We start from the raw sequence: 16,784 nt of genomic DNA, 5'->3' as shown, positions 1-16,784 counted from the left end.
CTCCACATGCCACTGGCCACCTTTTTGCATGACCCACCAACCCTACTCCCTTTGGTTTGGCCACGTCGAAACAGCACGTTTCTTGGGAATTCTGTTAGATGTCGTCGACGGCAAAGTGACATTTGTTCCGTCTTACTTCGCTGTGCCAATTAATCACTATGATCGCTGTTTGATACTCTTGAAACCCCCTCCACTGTCCAAGATTTTAAGGTCTGTAGGTTAATATGGTCGCGCAACTACATGGAAATGAAAATAATTTTTCTGCTCTGCATTTTCTGTTGTTCTGGATAATAAGTAAGAAAACAAGAAGGTTCTTCGCATATGTATCAAAAATGTATTCTAAAATACTAGGAACCCAAAAAAAGCATCCCTTTTGGCTGAAGTACCATTAAAATAGCCCAGAAATTCTCAAAACGGGACCAGCTAATTTTCGAGTCGGGTCTTCAGTTTTCAACAATTTTGCTTGAATAAAGGCATTCATAGTAGTTTACTCTTTAAAAACAGGTGTTTTCTGCTGGGAAAATTTACCGATGAAATTATGCCTATCCGTATAAGTATACATAATTTTAAACATACATATATGTATGTACACATGTATGCATATCGGCCTTATTTGCTGCTATTTTCGCGCTTTCAATTCTGTTTTATATACATACATACTAAACATATATGTCTGCGGGTTTTTTGCGGTCTCTAAATAATTACAAACGTATAAATCACCATCGCCTATCGCGACATTCGCGTGTAAATTGCCAAAAATGTGTTAATGATGTACGAGGCATGTTTTACGAATTTATCTTTATGGGATTCGCAAAATAAAAGCAACAGCAATAAAATTCGCAAAAATAACTTTTTTATTCACTTATGTATTTGCTTAACTTGCACTTAGGCGCACATAACGCTGCACATATAAACCCATTTATATATAGACATATATAATACAATACATATAGTCGTATATACATATGTATAAGTGTAGCAGTGTTTGTTTCGGCTTTCGCATGAATGTGTGTGGGTTTCGTCAAGCCAATGATGGAATTCGCCAAACTTGGTCTCGATCTATTTTCGGTACAGCAATTGTTATTCTCGGTCGCGTGAATTTATGGCCGTGAAATTCGCACAAATTATTTGGAGAAATGCAATGTAATATTCATAAATATGCACGATTGGAAGCGAATGTCGCGCCGAGCGTTGGCGGCCAGTTTGTGGGAGAAAATTATTGCGTTATTAGTTATTTGCTAAACAAGTAGGATAACATCAATATAAATTAATTTCGATGCGCATAAAAACATTTTTGGAAATCCAACTCTAGACACGCAGACCGTTAGTGTTGACGAAATTACCTTTGTCACTTCTACTAAAATGACTGCCAATGGGTGTGGCTAGTCTAAGGATAGAAATCTGCTGGAAAATATGACATTTCTTAAAATGAATTTTAAATTTGTAGCAATTGATTGCGTTTTCATTTTCAGACCTAGCTCTTTGTTTCCAATTTGGTGACTTGCTTTTGATTTTTTCTCGTTTTCACATATTTTTCAAAAACTTCAGGGGAGAGACCGCCAAAACCAAATACCAAAAGCTCCGCCAGCATCTAGAAGGACGGTCTCCAGGCCGTTCGATATCAAACGAGAATTCAGACAAGACGACTCTCTATCATCGGTCTCAACACCCGCGCCGTTAGTTCTGCTTTGTCCAGATTGGATAACGGAGCTAAGCAAATGGGTCTGGTGGTGAACGAGGGCAAGACGAAATATCTTCTGTCATAAAAACAAAACAACCGTCGCACTCGCGGCTTGGCGCCTACATCACTGTTGATAGTCATAGCTTCCAAGAATTAACAACAATGTTAGCCTCGCAATCCTACACAGAATAACTCTTGCCAACAGGTGCTATTTCAGACTGAGTAAGCAACTGAGAATTGAATTCATCTCTCGACGAACAAAAACCAAATTCTACAAGTCACTCATCGTCAACGTTACGAGTTTCCGAAGGAAGGGTCTGCGGAAGAATTATGGTTCTTTTTGCACTGGCCCGGCGACTATCGCATTCGATGGTGCTATGAACTGTATGAGATATTTAACGGCATTGACATAGTTCAGCGAATTAAAAGACAGAGGCTATGCTGGCTAGATCATGTCGTACGAATGAACAAAAACACACCAGCTCTGAAAGTATTCGACGCAGTACCTGCTGGCGAAAGCAGAGGAAGAAGAAGACTTCTACTCTTCTACGCTTGGAATCTCCAATTAGCACCAAGCAGCGAAAAAGGAGAACGACTGGTGCGCTGTTGTTAAGTCGGCTATAACCGTATAACGCTTCCTACAGCAGTAAAGAAGAAGAAGAAGCTTCTAAAGCACCTGTGGACACTTTATTTGGTTCAGTTGGAAATCCAGGTCCCCACGATGCCAGCTATCCACGGGACGATGTCTGGTATCAGCCTGTGGGTTCACCGTTCTTTGGAGTTCTCTAGAGTCTAGATGAGGCTATCTGCAAGGGAAGCAACTTTTTGTATAGGTGAGTTAAAATTTAGCGGCCTTTTTATACTACCTACTGATAAAAGCTCGAAATAAAAATTTGTTACAGAAATTTTTAAACTCCAGCGCATATTGGCCTCCACTTGCTAAGCTCGGCATATTTCTCGAATTGTTGTTGCCTTTGCGTACACATACAAGTGAAAACATGCAAGAAATGCAAATCACAAAGTTTATGTTAATCCTTTTTATTTCACGCTGCAAATATGTGCTATGTATTTCCTCCTTCGCAATTATTTATTTGGCTTCTCTGTTTCGGCGCGCGCTGAACATTTTAATTTTGCTCGGACACCATAAAAAGCATAAACTTTTTATGAAAATATACGAGTATACAATGTGAAAGCGAGCGAGTGTTTGTGAATTTTGCACGTGTGTTGAGAGTGTTATGCGGCTATGGGGACAGAGTCAATGGCAACACGCACTTGAGTGTGACAGGCGACGCACGAAAGGCGGCCAAAGTGAAGGAGATGGTCGCGTGTCGGAGACATGGGAAAATAAAACATCATTCTGCTAATGGGAATAGTGTGTAAGCGGATGTTTCGCAAGCGTATACAAAGCACACACACACGCACGCACCAAGCTATACAAGTACACATGTGTATGTGTGGGTGTGTGTGCGATTGGGGACAAGATCAGCTCAGCTGAGTGGACGGACAGGAGAGACAAACACTTGAAACAATGTAGACACAGATGGATGGTCGGACGGACGGACGGACAATCAACGGTATGGACAGCGCTGACCATTTGGGATGGGTTTTTGGGGAACTGAGCCAAAGCAAATATTTCAACAAAAAATCAATTGCCAATGCGATCGAATGCGTTAACGTCAACAACAAATTGGGCAGCACGCAAGTGGACACACACGCACATCGACTGCCACATACTATACATACACACAAACAAGTGTATATCTGTATGTTCGTGTGTTGTGCTTGCCTGTTTGGCATGTTGTTGCTTTTAATCTAAATGGATTTCGAACGCGCTTCTCTCACATATTTGTCATGCAATTTTTTTTTGTTGCATATGCGTCGTGCCTTCTTGTTGCTGCGCGCAAGAACATTTGTCGCATCGGCAAAATTACAGAAAAATGCGAAAAATTCAGCTTGTTTTGAATATTTTGATTCAATCACTCGGCGATAGCATCGACAAGTCCATATATTCACTTGAACGCCTCCCATGAGTTGGAGGGAAGTGTGTGCGGCGCTCATACGGAAGAGTTATGATAGTGTGTGCGCTCAGTGGTGTGTTCGATTGGGTAGTGGTGACGATGTGGCAAATGATTAAGAAAGAGCCAACTGCCAAGACACAAAGAAGTGTGTAGAAAACAAAAGTTCCAGCAGAAATAAACCATTACAACAACATACATATATGTATGTGTATCCGTCTATTTGAGCGGCCCAGAGACGCGTATATTGTCAGGCAAACTGCCCGCGCCCATTCATGTCATCGAGCGTGGTAAAACATGCCGACATGCCAACATGCCCCATGCCATTAGCATGGCAGCCGCGTGAAATACGAATTCCTTGTTAGATGCATTCCGACAACTTGTCGGCTGACACCTCTGGACACATACGCCACACACACACAACCATACAAGCACACATCCATGAAAGTCACACTCCATCCACTCCACCGAGCCGTGCCACTCAAGCCTTTTCTCACTCTCTCCACACAATGTTGCAAATTAAGCCGAATTTTGTTCTCTCTCCGGCGTTTGCCGCAGCTCAGACAGTCGCTGGCGTGGAGGTCGTCAAGAGCAACTTAACGCCAAGCATTTAAACATTTTCTTGAGTGGCGAGTTTTGCAAATATGTTGTTGCTGTGGCAGCTTTTGCCACATATTTAACGTCGCGCCTGCTCGCTGCTTGCCACTATATGTTGCAGTGTGCAGCGCGCTGAATCACACTTCTTGCCACATGTCGCCTGCCACATGCTACGCGTTGCATATTGTCTAGTTGCGACAGTTTGTAACGCATGCAACAACTTGTTACGCACACACACATACATAAGCAGTTCGCTCGGCCCGTTTCTCGGTCGCGAATTAATTATTGAATTTCCGCCACACTCAAATTGCCACTAATAGGGTATATGAGCGCCGCCAAACGACTGCCTGCAACTGCAACACAGACGAATGTGCAGCACCACTGCTGTGTGTGTTTGAGTTGTTGCCTTAACTGCATTGCGCCTAGCGCTGTTAGGCAATCTTTGCCCTTGCTGGCAATTTGTTTTGTTCATACTCGTCGGCGCCGCAAAATGGTCAGCAACGCAGCGGCCGAGCGCTCACATTTATTATCGATTAAAGTTGTCGTTTGTTGCTCGTTGTTGACGATTTGTAAAACATGTGTTCTCAGTCACTGCCACAGCGTTCGGTTGTGGGTGGTCACTGGTCAAGCTTTTTGGAAGTGCTGTAAATTTCTCAAATTTAAAAATGATGAGGATTTCAAGTTGCTTTTACACCCACAACTGCTTATTCGTGAAGTATTTCTGTAAGACTTAGAGGTAGTTAGTCGAAAATATGTGGGATGTTCAGTAAATCGGAGAGCTATAAAAGCAGTGACCGATACACTTCTCCTTCTCTCGCTATCTCTGGATTGTGCGGCTTTTAGACAACTTCTGTTATTGTGAATGGTGTAAATTCTGTCAAAAATGAAAAGAGAAAGATTCCTACTGATGTTTAGTTGGTCGCTACTCCCTCATTTTTTAATACTCTTTGACTCAATATCGCATTTTTTGATTTATGGATTCTCTTTCTTTCCGTGAGGTTTTGATCCGTCGTTTACCGGAAGGGCAGTGAGTTTCTTTACAGATGGGTTAAAGCTTGGAAGGAAGGTTGGTAGAGGGGTATTTTTCTGTTTCAGATTTTCCGACTATTGCAGTATTTCTCATGCTGAGGTTGCTGCCATTTATCTAACGGTAAAGCTAAACTGCGAAGTGTAGTCTCCTTCAGGAAAGTGACAATACAATCCGATTAACGATATCAAGCGACCGTGCTGAAGTTTTAGCTAGTATGCCAACCATTAACATCCAAGAGGACGAACTCGCGGGATAAGACCAGCTATCAGAGCCGTCTGTAAGCGTAAACAAAGGGAGGGAACCAAAAGAATTACAAAATTATTATGCAGCAACCTCAACAAAAGGACGATGAATCCACAGACTAATCCCGTTCGTAATTCGTAGATAGATAGACACCATGGGGACCTACACTTCTACCTAACCCAAATACGGAGTGGACATGGATGCTTTAGAAGCTTTTTGTTCAGATTCCATTTCGACGCAAAGAAGTATTTTATCAATGCTTTCGTTTTCAAAATTTGAAATCTTCACTTATCGGCATGTTTTCAATGGAAAATTTGACTGCTTTTATGTGTCAGTCTCTGGAAAGCTGTCAGTGAAGCGTCAGCTCTAATAAGGCATACACAGTATATTAAGCGTCACTCAGTGCGAATTATAGATGAGACTTTAAGTCTTAAAGTAATACTTAATTCGTTGGGAGTAGGTTAGATTTAGCTGATTAAAGTTCCGCACTCAGGCCTCCGATACTTTCTCCTACTAGCCTTGCGCTCACTAACAGTGCATTCAAAGCTGGCTAAAGAATGCCTAACCTCGTTAACAATTTGATTGCGTTACTTAGTGACAAGACTGGTATGGGTGCTGGGCCCAAGTGGAACTCCAGGTAACTGTAAAGCTGACCAGCTGTGAGTAGATTACGAACCAATTCACTCTTATCTCTTCGTGTATACTACCGAATAGTTAGGTTTCGCGCGAGCTTACTCGGCCCTTTACAACCATCTAGTACATGTGCTGTTGTAAGATCACTTTGACCCATGATCGTTCGTAAGATATCCGGTGACCTCTTTGTTCTCAGTAAGGCCAGCCTGACCCTAGTTGTGGGGTTCCTAACAGGAAATTGTATTATCGGTGTCCACTGTTGATGTTATCTTTCCCAATGCCAGCTGTGGAAGTTGTATGGAAGCAGATAAGGTGGCAACAGATCAATACTTCCTTCTTCAGTAGCTGTTAGTAGAATGGGAAGCGGTCGGTGCTCCGCATTGCTTTCTTCGTGTCTACTGTAGGCTAGCTTGGCTTCAGGGGAGCTTACCAGACGTTTTACTACCATCTGGTACATGCGCTGTGACAAGATCATTTGGACCCAATTTCGATCGTAAAAGAACCAGTGATCCAGTGGGGTCTAACAAACCATTGTACTTTTGGCGTCCACATTGTAAGCTTGATAATCTAGAAGTTGAATGGTATTGAGCTGATGAACGCTTACACTTTGGAGCTCACCTTCAGATATCTCACCGAGCTGGTGAAAAAAGCTTTTTAACGTCTAAGCAAACTTGTATTTCTGCTTTGCCGCCTTACATATAAGATTGGGAGCAGTAGTTCCATTTTATACTTTAGAAAGCACTGCTGGATCAGCCATCGAACTTAATCTAACCTAGTCTCTAACGATTGGCGAATGGAAGACGGCCAGTATCCACTAATTGCTAAACTCTGTCAATCTGGGTCCACAGAGTAATCACTTGTCTAAACAACATTGGTTTTTGACAGCTTGCTTGGATAATGCGGCCATCCTTTTACGGCCATCGCCAGCAGCTTACACCTGAGCTGTCACATAGCCGAAATATGGTCGACAAAGCAATCCTGCTTAGCAGTTGTGAATTAACAACTGCGGTCTCTAATATTTGCGCACACAGAAACTCCCCTTTAAGCGGCCAAAATCGATAATCACTTAAGACACATTCTCAGGTTTCCATAACCAACATATTTATGTACATATGTTTGTACCTGGACAGACATAGAAACCATAATTATTGACGCACAAACAATTTTCGATTTACCACAAAGTGTGATTTCAAACGCATTCTGTGGATGTTACTGCCCCCGTTGCACCGGTATTTAGCAACAGTTTGTATAACGTTCACATCTCTTTCAATTCCAGGAAATCAATCAAGTGCAATCCTCGGAAAGTAGGTATGGCCAACCGCCCGCGGTCAGTTGCCCGCCTGTTTGTCTGTTGGTCGGCTTGTTTTTGTTGCGCTAACTAGTTGTGCTTAAAGGTATGTGTGTATAAGCCATGTTCTTTGCTGATAGGGTTGTCCACCGGCAACTGACAGCGGTAGCTATGAAACGGGTAGCACATACTTATGCACCGTTCGAATTAACAAACGTCTATAAAAGTCTACAAATATAAACATATGCGCTTGTGCGGTGTGGTGTGGCCAAAGCGCGTAGCGGCCACGGACATAAATCTCCCGTCCAGCAATTGTAACATTGGCTGTAATAAATGCCATGTTACGCCCACCGTATGCACAGCTCGCGCAACAGCAGCCATGTGCGCGGCAGCGACAGCGATCTCAGCGGCGCAGACACAGAAATCACTAATCACCAGCGCAGCGCAGTGGTGGCGGTGCGCGCGCAGATCAAGCGATTGAAACTCCCGAAAAATTCACACGCCATGTGAGCGCAATAAAATATGAACAAAATGTTGCGTCAGGATCATAACTGCCACACACGCACACACATGAGCAACTGAAAATGTGTGTGAGTTGTTGTTGGAGGCACAGAAAACCGCGGCGCAATAATCGTTTTACCTTTTCGCTCCTATAAAATCGTAAATGTCCTAAATGATCAGACGGCTGCTGGTTGCTGTGTGCTCGCTTTGCCCGTTTCTATTTGGCCGCTCGGTCTTTGGCTGCAGGGGTGCCCTAAAATGCCTCCAATTAGCCCGATGCTTCTGATACGCACGCACGCAATATCAGTGGAGTCATCAACGGCGGCAGTTCACCGCTCGACAGCCCAAAGGTGGAACAAAGCAACAAACAGCAACAGCAGCAACAACAGCGGCTGCCGGGTTAGCGGCACAAATCGGGCCGTTGTGCACACATGGGGGCGCTGAGCATGGAATTCCGAGCATTATTTCTTCGACCTTTTGACAATTTAATAACAGCTCTTGCTTTCGGTTTTGTCCGCGCTGATTGTCTGTTTGTCTGCTGGCCTGCTCATCTGTCCAATTCAAACAGCCGTCATATCGGACCAAATGACGACCGGCCGACCAACTGACCGGACAGCGTGAAATGCCAGCAATAAGTATAACAACAACAGCAATGGCAACGACAGCCCGCCAACAGCTAACACAGTAACACAGACGGGCTACGGAGCGCAATGTGCGCCCACAATTTTAGACAAATTTGAAAATTTCAAAATTCGAAGAATTTCATTTTGGTGGCTCTTACCGTTGTTAATACCCTTGTTGCGATCTACTGAGACGCTCACTGTTGTTGCAACAGCGTCAGAAACTATTTACCATGCTGCAGCGAATCATACTGTTTGCTTGACGGCAAGACTGAGGAGGTGGGGAATTCAAAAGGCGACAGCAGAAGAAATGGAAGCGACAGCTCCAGTGGCCACGGCAGCCAAAGTCGTCTAGTAGCAGTGGGAGCTTCGCACGGTGACTGGCGATGGGCGTTGAAATTGGGATGATCACGTTCCACGGTCATCGCTGCTGAATGCGAGAAGACGCATCGGGCGCTTAGGTAGCAGACCATTCAGTGGCATCCAGTCGAGTCCCACGAAACCGAACGCACCGCTACGTACATACGTATGTTTTTGTGTGTGGAGCAATTGTGAAGGCGGTGCGGTCAGCGCAGCGTTGAACGGTATTCCATGTCGCGTACACTGAACGTGGGGCATCTGCAATGATCCGCATTCGCAAAAGTTTGGCGTGTTTATTGTGATTTTCCCTCAATCTCAACTTTATAGTCACCATTATTATTATTTTTAACGTTAGGTTTGCTACTATTGTTGTTATTGTATTAGCTGTGCGAATTGCTGTCTTATGCGCTTGACCATTATCCGAGTTTATCGGGCAACGAGCATATTATTATCCGAATGTTTGCTACTAATTTTCAGCCATTATGGTATCTGGCTGTACATTTTGATAAACGTTGCTAAATTGTGGCAAATTAAATTATTAGATGATTAGTGGATTTGTGGCAGTGATTTGAGATTTCGTGTCTGGCCCTAAACCCTTCAGCCGGCGCACATGCCAGCGTGCTTCTAGGAGTTTCGCGCATTTCATACAAAAATACATATATAAAAGTGTTTATGAGTGTATGAGCGTAGTTTTGGCGTGGGATTTCGCAGGTGCCGCCAGCCACCGATGTTGTTGATGCTGTGAGACACATTGATTGACGGTCGCCATTTGAAAAACGATTAAGTCAATGTTTTGAATCGAGCTAGAAAAATTTGGTTCTTGTCGAAAATTCGAAAATTGCAATTGTCTGTGGGAGCTTAGATTGGAGAAGAGAATGTTTTCTGATAGTTAAGTGAGTTATGCGAATTTGGTAGAGAGCTATTAACTATCCACTCTGTTTACGGATACTTTGATATAATATTAAAATTGTTACAGATACAGCAATCGATTTGGTCTCTTAATATTTGTTTCTAACATCATATAATAATCCAAACAGGGATTCGACTTCGTTCTACAAAATCAACATAAATTCATTCGACCGTACTTTAAGTGAAATATCCCTACGTTTTAGAGAAAGCGTCGTGTTTTGACAAAAGTAGAAATCTAAAGAATTCATTAACTGAAATAATAACTATTTTGAAGTTAGGATATTCGATAAATTTTTTATTTCGTGAATTTAGTGATATTAGTGAAGTAAACATAGAAGCATAGAAAAATTGATGGCGATTCAATTGGTCTTGTTACATCTTTTGCATAGTATTAAGATTCCCGAGGAACTCGCTACATCAGCTGGAAAATAGTTTTTAGAATACACTAAGATCAATGGGTAGGAAGTTCATATTGTTCTAAAGCTCTCCAGCGTGATGTTAATGATCTTAAAGTAGTTAGGTTAGGAGTAGGTTGGTAGTATGGCTGATCCCTTGCATAGAAATCACACTTTCTCTGCGTATCTCTCAAAGTAGTTTCCCCGAAAAGACTAAGTGGGTTCAAAACAGTTCAGAAAGAACTTCAAAATAATCCTATTTTAGACCTGGTTGTTGTTGCTGTAGAGGTTATCTAATCACTGCTTGCGTGGTAAAGTTCGTGTGGTTTGTCATCGAAGTCATTTGGCTGTACGTCCCGGAAACGTGCTGAATCGCAGTGCTGTTCTGACCATTGTTAGAGGTGTGTTGGATCAGTGCGGTTTGTTGGGCATGTAAAGAGGTTACTAGTATCATGGGAGACTCATTGGACGCTGAACATAATTTTAGTACCTGATCAAGGCTAACTCTAGATTCCCTGGCAACTAGATCTCCGCTATAGCACGTGGTTGTTTGATTTCAAGATAGCCATTCACTGAGAGGGAGTCGGCGAATTTAATGTCGTCTGAAGTCTGGTCGGCGGACTGCTTGATGTTAATCATCAAGGATGGCTTCTAAGAAAACATCAAAGGAGAAACTGTTTGGAGACGAGGCTCACTATGTTTTTTAACCGGAAGCATTCGGGCCTCGCTGTGCAAGTGTTCAACCGGAAATATCAAGAGGCATCCTGTAATAGTTCGATAGTTCGAAGTCTAGTGTTCTCACTCGTCTGAAGCTTCTTCGTTTGCGTTTTACTACATCAGGCGACTATATCAGTGTGGCGTAATTTATAATCAGCCAGCCGTTTGGTATGTTGCCAACAACACTTTTTGACTATGAGCTGCTGGCTCAGAATTGAAGATTTTAGTGCAGCTCTGTGCTTTGGCTGTTATCGCGGTCATATGAGCAGTGAAAAAGCATAGACTGTCGAATGTTACATCTTAAATCTTAGGGTTATTGATATTCGAAATTTTAACGCCCTTAACTGTAATGTTAAGATCCAGAGTGTACTCATTGATTCAGTTCGTAATATGGTCGTTGAGAATCTAACGGTAGAGAGTGTCAAGCTCCTTGCAGAGAAGACGTGAGAAGTCAGAGAAATAGCACCCTACTTTCGAGCAAATGCTATCGATTCCATTACCCGATGCAAACATCGGCGTACGAAGTGAAGGAAAACCCCATTCGTGGTTGCGTGAGTTTTAAAATGTAGAAGTTAAACTGTAACGGGGAGAGGAAACCACCCTTCGGAACCCCTTATTTAATTGTTCTTGATTTGGAGTTTATCGTTGAAACAGTACGAATGATTGCTGACCGCTCAGATAGTTCAGTAAAGAATTGTGGATTATTCTATGTTCTTAACGCTACGAGAAGCGTCCTTTCGCAGTCTTTTTTAAGCGTTATGACGCTAAGTCTTGTGGTAGTGCTGTGCACTTTGCGGAAACCATGCTGATGGATTGTTATACTCAGGTGGTGCGTAAACGACGGGTGTAGCGAGGCCTTAAGTGTCTTGACTATACAATGTTACGAATAAAAGTCGTAATTCACAAACCGCGAAAGATATTCCAACAATAAGTTATTTATTAGATTGTTGTTGGCTTGTATTGCCGACTAAGTGCAATTACAGAATAACAGCAGATCAACTTTCCAGTCACTTCTTTTCACAATTACAATTCAGAAGAATTGTTTGGACTACCACAGTACATATAAGGTGAATTGATCCACAATTAGTTGCCAAGTATGTTATTGGCATGTACCACTTTCAATACCACCGTCTTAGTTATGAATATTATAGACAATGGGATTGCCATTGCAAGGGATAGTCACAATCGATTTGGATCAAAAGCTTTTATCAATCGCCAAATCGCTTGCGAATCGATTGCTTTCGAGGCCACCATGCTTTCATTTGTGCGCATATCAACATGACGATCGATCAAGTGATCTGTGAGTGACCAGCAATCCCCTTGAATTTTTTTCATTTAAGAAGGGAATGTATTTTTTAGACTGAGTTTTCTTTCTTTCACACTTTTATCTTACTCATAGTGCAGGCTATCAAATATGTGCTCATGTAGAACATATGTACATATATACTTAAATATAGAAACAGACAGATGTGCTCAGCGATGTTGGCAGGTATTTATATGGAGCAAAAATTACGGGAATTTCAGCCAAGCGGCGAATAAGCAAAATCAGTGGCGCAAAGAAAGCCGCACGACACAAAGAATTTGTCAACAATCGGCGATTTGATTCTTTTGATACTCGGTGATCGATCGACAGTGTTGAGCGCCACGACAGCCGCAAACAAGACCAACAACAAGGGTATGAAAATGATCAGCGAGCAAGCGGCGCTGGGCATGATCAACAATGCAAATCAAATGACCATCGATAGCGATGTATCTATGTGCGACGGCATTGGCAACGACAACGATATCGATATCGGATACCACGCAGATGGGTGGCCGTCAACGCGACGTTGCGTGCCCTGTCAAGTTTTTAATCAAAATGTTGCCTGGAATGTCATTATTTGTACTGTGCGACTGTGTGACTTGGCTTTGGGTGTGCTTGCTCAGCGAGAGTGAATCTGCGCCGCTCCTTAGCCCTCGCCGGAGCTTTGCGTAAGTCCATTTCACACTCTGGTATCTGGAAAATGTTGATGCGCCAGCCGGCTTGCTGCACATTAGCCGACGGTATGTGACTGCCGACACATATTTGCGATATTCGCATAAGAGAGTGCTGTTGCCATGCGTTCGCCATTACTGGGCCGCTGTAAATTGTAATGCGCAAGTGCGCGCACGCCTGGGAATGCAAGTCAAGTAAGTTGACAATGCATCGTGATGCTGCAACTTGTCCGTGCCGTGCCGCATTGACATTTTAATCGCATTTGCACAAATTCACTGAGCAATTCCGACAGCCAACAATGACTGTGTGCAACAGCAACGGGCTTCTCCAACGATCACAAGTGGTCCAGAGAGTGAGTCCCAACTGGGCGCGCGTTAGTGATGCGCTGATGTGACGCGTAAGTGCGAATGTCATTAAAGCGCACACGCATTTTATGAGCCGATCAGGCGATTGTGCGTCGAGCAACGCTTCGCATAGGCTAGATGAAGGCGTTCGCCGGGTATTTGTTGTGTGTGTGTATTTGTTGTTGAAACATTGCGCATAGTGTCATGTTGCCACAGAATTGTAGCACGTTGCCTGTCTTAAGTTGGTCGGCGTTGCTTGCCGTAGGGCATTGTCGGGCGGCGGCGGCTGTGGTGGCTGGCCCAGACAGCTATCAACATCAACAACGACATCTATCAGCACAACGTAGTCGGCCGGTCGGTTTGTCAGTGCGCCTAGCACATGGTTGCATGGCGAAAGGTACACATTGGCAATAGCAACAGCAGCGTTCGCATTGACAACAAACGTGACATTCTGCTAGTCGCGCACAAGCGCGCTCAGCCCAGTCGCTTAAGCGGTTGGTCAGGCGACTAAACATGACGATGATTGCTTATTTAGCCATGAGAATCGCCCATTACTTACCAACTTAGCAGAGCGGCTTATGTATGCTATGGAGCTTAGCGTATGGCAAATGGCAACAGGGCGACAGGGCAACAGATGATGCTGCGGTGGCGCTGTTGTTGCAGCAGCAGCAGCTGATGACCATAATCACCGGCAATCACCAAAAGACTGACTGCAACGAAATTGTCCGATTCATTGCCGATGCGGCCGCTATGCGCAAAGATAGTCACAACGATTTTCTGCAGCGGCTTAATTTAGTAGATCGTGATAACGCTTGGAAGCCGCCTGATTTATTTCGTTTTCTACATGCTGACGACAAGCGCTGACAGGTATATGCAACACATAGTTCACACTTGCTTGCGGCCATATGCCGATAACCTAATGTCAGACGAATGTCCATCAAGTGCGCTGTGACCGTTGGCTCCGGCTCGGCTCCAGCTCGGTTCCATAGCACTTGGAGATTTGGTATTTGTGTTGGTGCGGATCAATGTCAATGGTCGGGCGTTGTCGTAGGTAATTAGTGTGAAGGACTTAGTCTTAATTTAGACTAAATTGTGGCCTGCAGAAATCGATTTCATTTACTACTGTCTGATTAGAGGAGAAGTTGTGGCGAAAAAATGTGATGAAATCAATTTCTTGTTTTGCAAACAATGCGGTCTTCACACTGAATACTGAAAGCAGAAATAAATCAGAAATATTTGTGAGGAAAGGTGGAACTAAACTTTAGACAAGGCTTTATAATTGATACAGTCCACTTTTAGGGAAATGTATAATTGAGAATTAATTATTATATTTCAGAATTTCTTTTTGGAAATCCAATGCTAAAGAGCCTCTATGATCATTTTGATTTCATCTTGGCTATGATTGAAATATGCAAAAAGAAATAGTGAAACAATACGATTCCCAAGTGATCACTTTGTTTACGGAAAGTTTTCTCCAGGGTCTTCTTACCGAATACGGACGATACAGGATTTGTGGGGAAAGTAATCGGACTGAGTCGATTTAAAATAATTTATTGAAACAATCGTTACAATTTTTTTTAGAAACTTTTCAAAAAAGCTCTTTCTGCGATTGCCAAGCATTGAAGGCATTACGGAAGGTAATCTGCGGAATAGCCTTGAGAGTCGAGGTACATACTCCCTGGATCCCCTCTGTCGTCTCAAAATGCCTGCTTTCCATCGGGCTTTTCAGGCAAGGAAACAAAAAAGTCCGGGGGGCCACTCCTTCAGGACAGTGGGCATCTGGGTTGTAGGGCGCCTGCCGAAGCGTTGGGATGTCGGCCCTGGTTAGGCAGCTGTTCACACGAAAGGCAGTGTGAAATGGGGCGTTGTCATGGTGCAACTTCCAATCGGCGGTGATGTCTTGTTGGGCCAACTTGACTCTTCGTTTGAGTCTCTTGAGGACTTCCGCGTAAAACTTGGAGGAGCAAATTCATGGTGGAGGATGCCTTTGTTGCCAAAAAAGGCAATAAGCATCGTTTTCACTTTGGATTTGCTAGTTCAGTGCAGTCGCGGCGGAGGAAAATCAGTCCTGCTTTACCTACATTTTCAACTTTTATAGATGTTTCAATGGGTGAGATACCTTTTTTTAAGCAAACATACCATAATATTCTATTTTCTACTTGAATCCCGCACTCGTTATTCACCACGGTCAAGGTGGAGGTGTTGTTAGTGGACATGAAGCAACGCCGTGAGCGTCAACTGGTACTTGAAATGGCACAACCATTGTTCGGCGTTGGCCACAGCTGCGGGAGGGTGAATTCCAAATTGAGTTGGACGCTTTTCGAAAATTACACCCGCTGTGTGAACGACATTTTTCCATTGCTTGTCCTTCAGGCATTTTTTTTGTAAACAAAAAATGCAGATAAATAAAATAAATGGGTTAATAATGTGAAAAAGGATCAATGAAGCCAGAGTGCTGCTGCCTGTTGTTGTTCACAAATACTCGTTCATGTTTATTTAATTATTTATGTTGTCGCGCTTTTTTCGAAATAGTTTTGTGTATTGCTGCGGGGCATGAATAAAGTCCATAATTCATGGTGTATTATTTCCGAAATGAGCTTGTGCCGCCAGCTGGTCGCCATCAGCATAATCGACAACTCCAATTGCACTATGAGCTCAATGTCATGCAACAGAAACAATTTGCCGGCACTCTACTTGTTTGGTTGAAAGCTGAGGCGCTGTGTGAGTAGACTGTGAGGTATGGAAAATAGCATCCCATTCATAATTAACATTTTTTATAACAGAATGTACCAGCTCATAATTGAAAAAAAAAAAGAATGAGAAAATATTGTAGTTGGAGTATTTAGAGACTTTCAGAGACAAAAGTATAATAAGTTTTCTAAAAACCTCTTCATTTAAATTTCCAAATTTATCTGCAAACTTCCATGATTCGCACTCAACAGCTCATATTGTGATAAGTTAGGTTAAGGGGTCGATCTTAACAGGTATCTCACTTGGACAGCTTAGTTCGTCGGTCCGTTGTGTTGCCTAAAACTCATATTGTTTACAAATATGTAAAGACAAATATGACTTTCCGTAAATTTGACACTACAAACGTTCGACTGCGTAACTGAAACAAAAAACCATAACATCGATGGTGGAAAAACGAGACCAAAGTGTTGGATCCCTTCGTTTCCGTTGACGATTCTTTGCCGCAAAGCCTGTGTCCCTAGCTGCCACACTGCGCCCAACTGCGTCGCCACACGCTGACATTGTCGCCGGTCGGCGCTCAGTGTCTCGCTAGTTAGCTGGCCGCTCGACTGTGTCCCGGCTGGCGTAGTAGCTTGGCGCACTGCTGCGAATTGTGCACCCAACCGGATGTGGGCGTTTGTGAACCATGTAACCTGATCCCTGACAAATCGGTCTATTAGAATCGTTGAATGCCACGGTGTTGGAGATTTTGTCGCATTTTTACAGTCTTTCAATGGCGGCCGCGC

The sequence above is a fragment of the Bactrocera latifrons genome, unplaced genomic scaffold, assembly GCF_001853355.1.
Source record: "Bactrocera latifrons isolate USDA-ARS-PBARC rearing strain unplaced genomic scaffold, ASM185335v1 scaffold_129, whole genome shotgun sequence".
Lineage (NCBI taxonomy): Eukaryota > Metazoa > Arthropoda > Insecta > Diptera > Tephritidae > Bactrocera > Bactrocera latifrons.
This window is presented reverse-complemented; position numbering follows the sequence as displayed.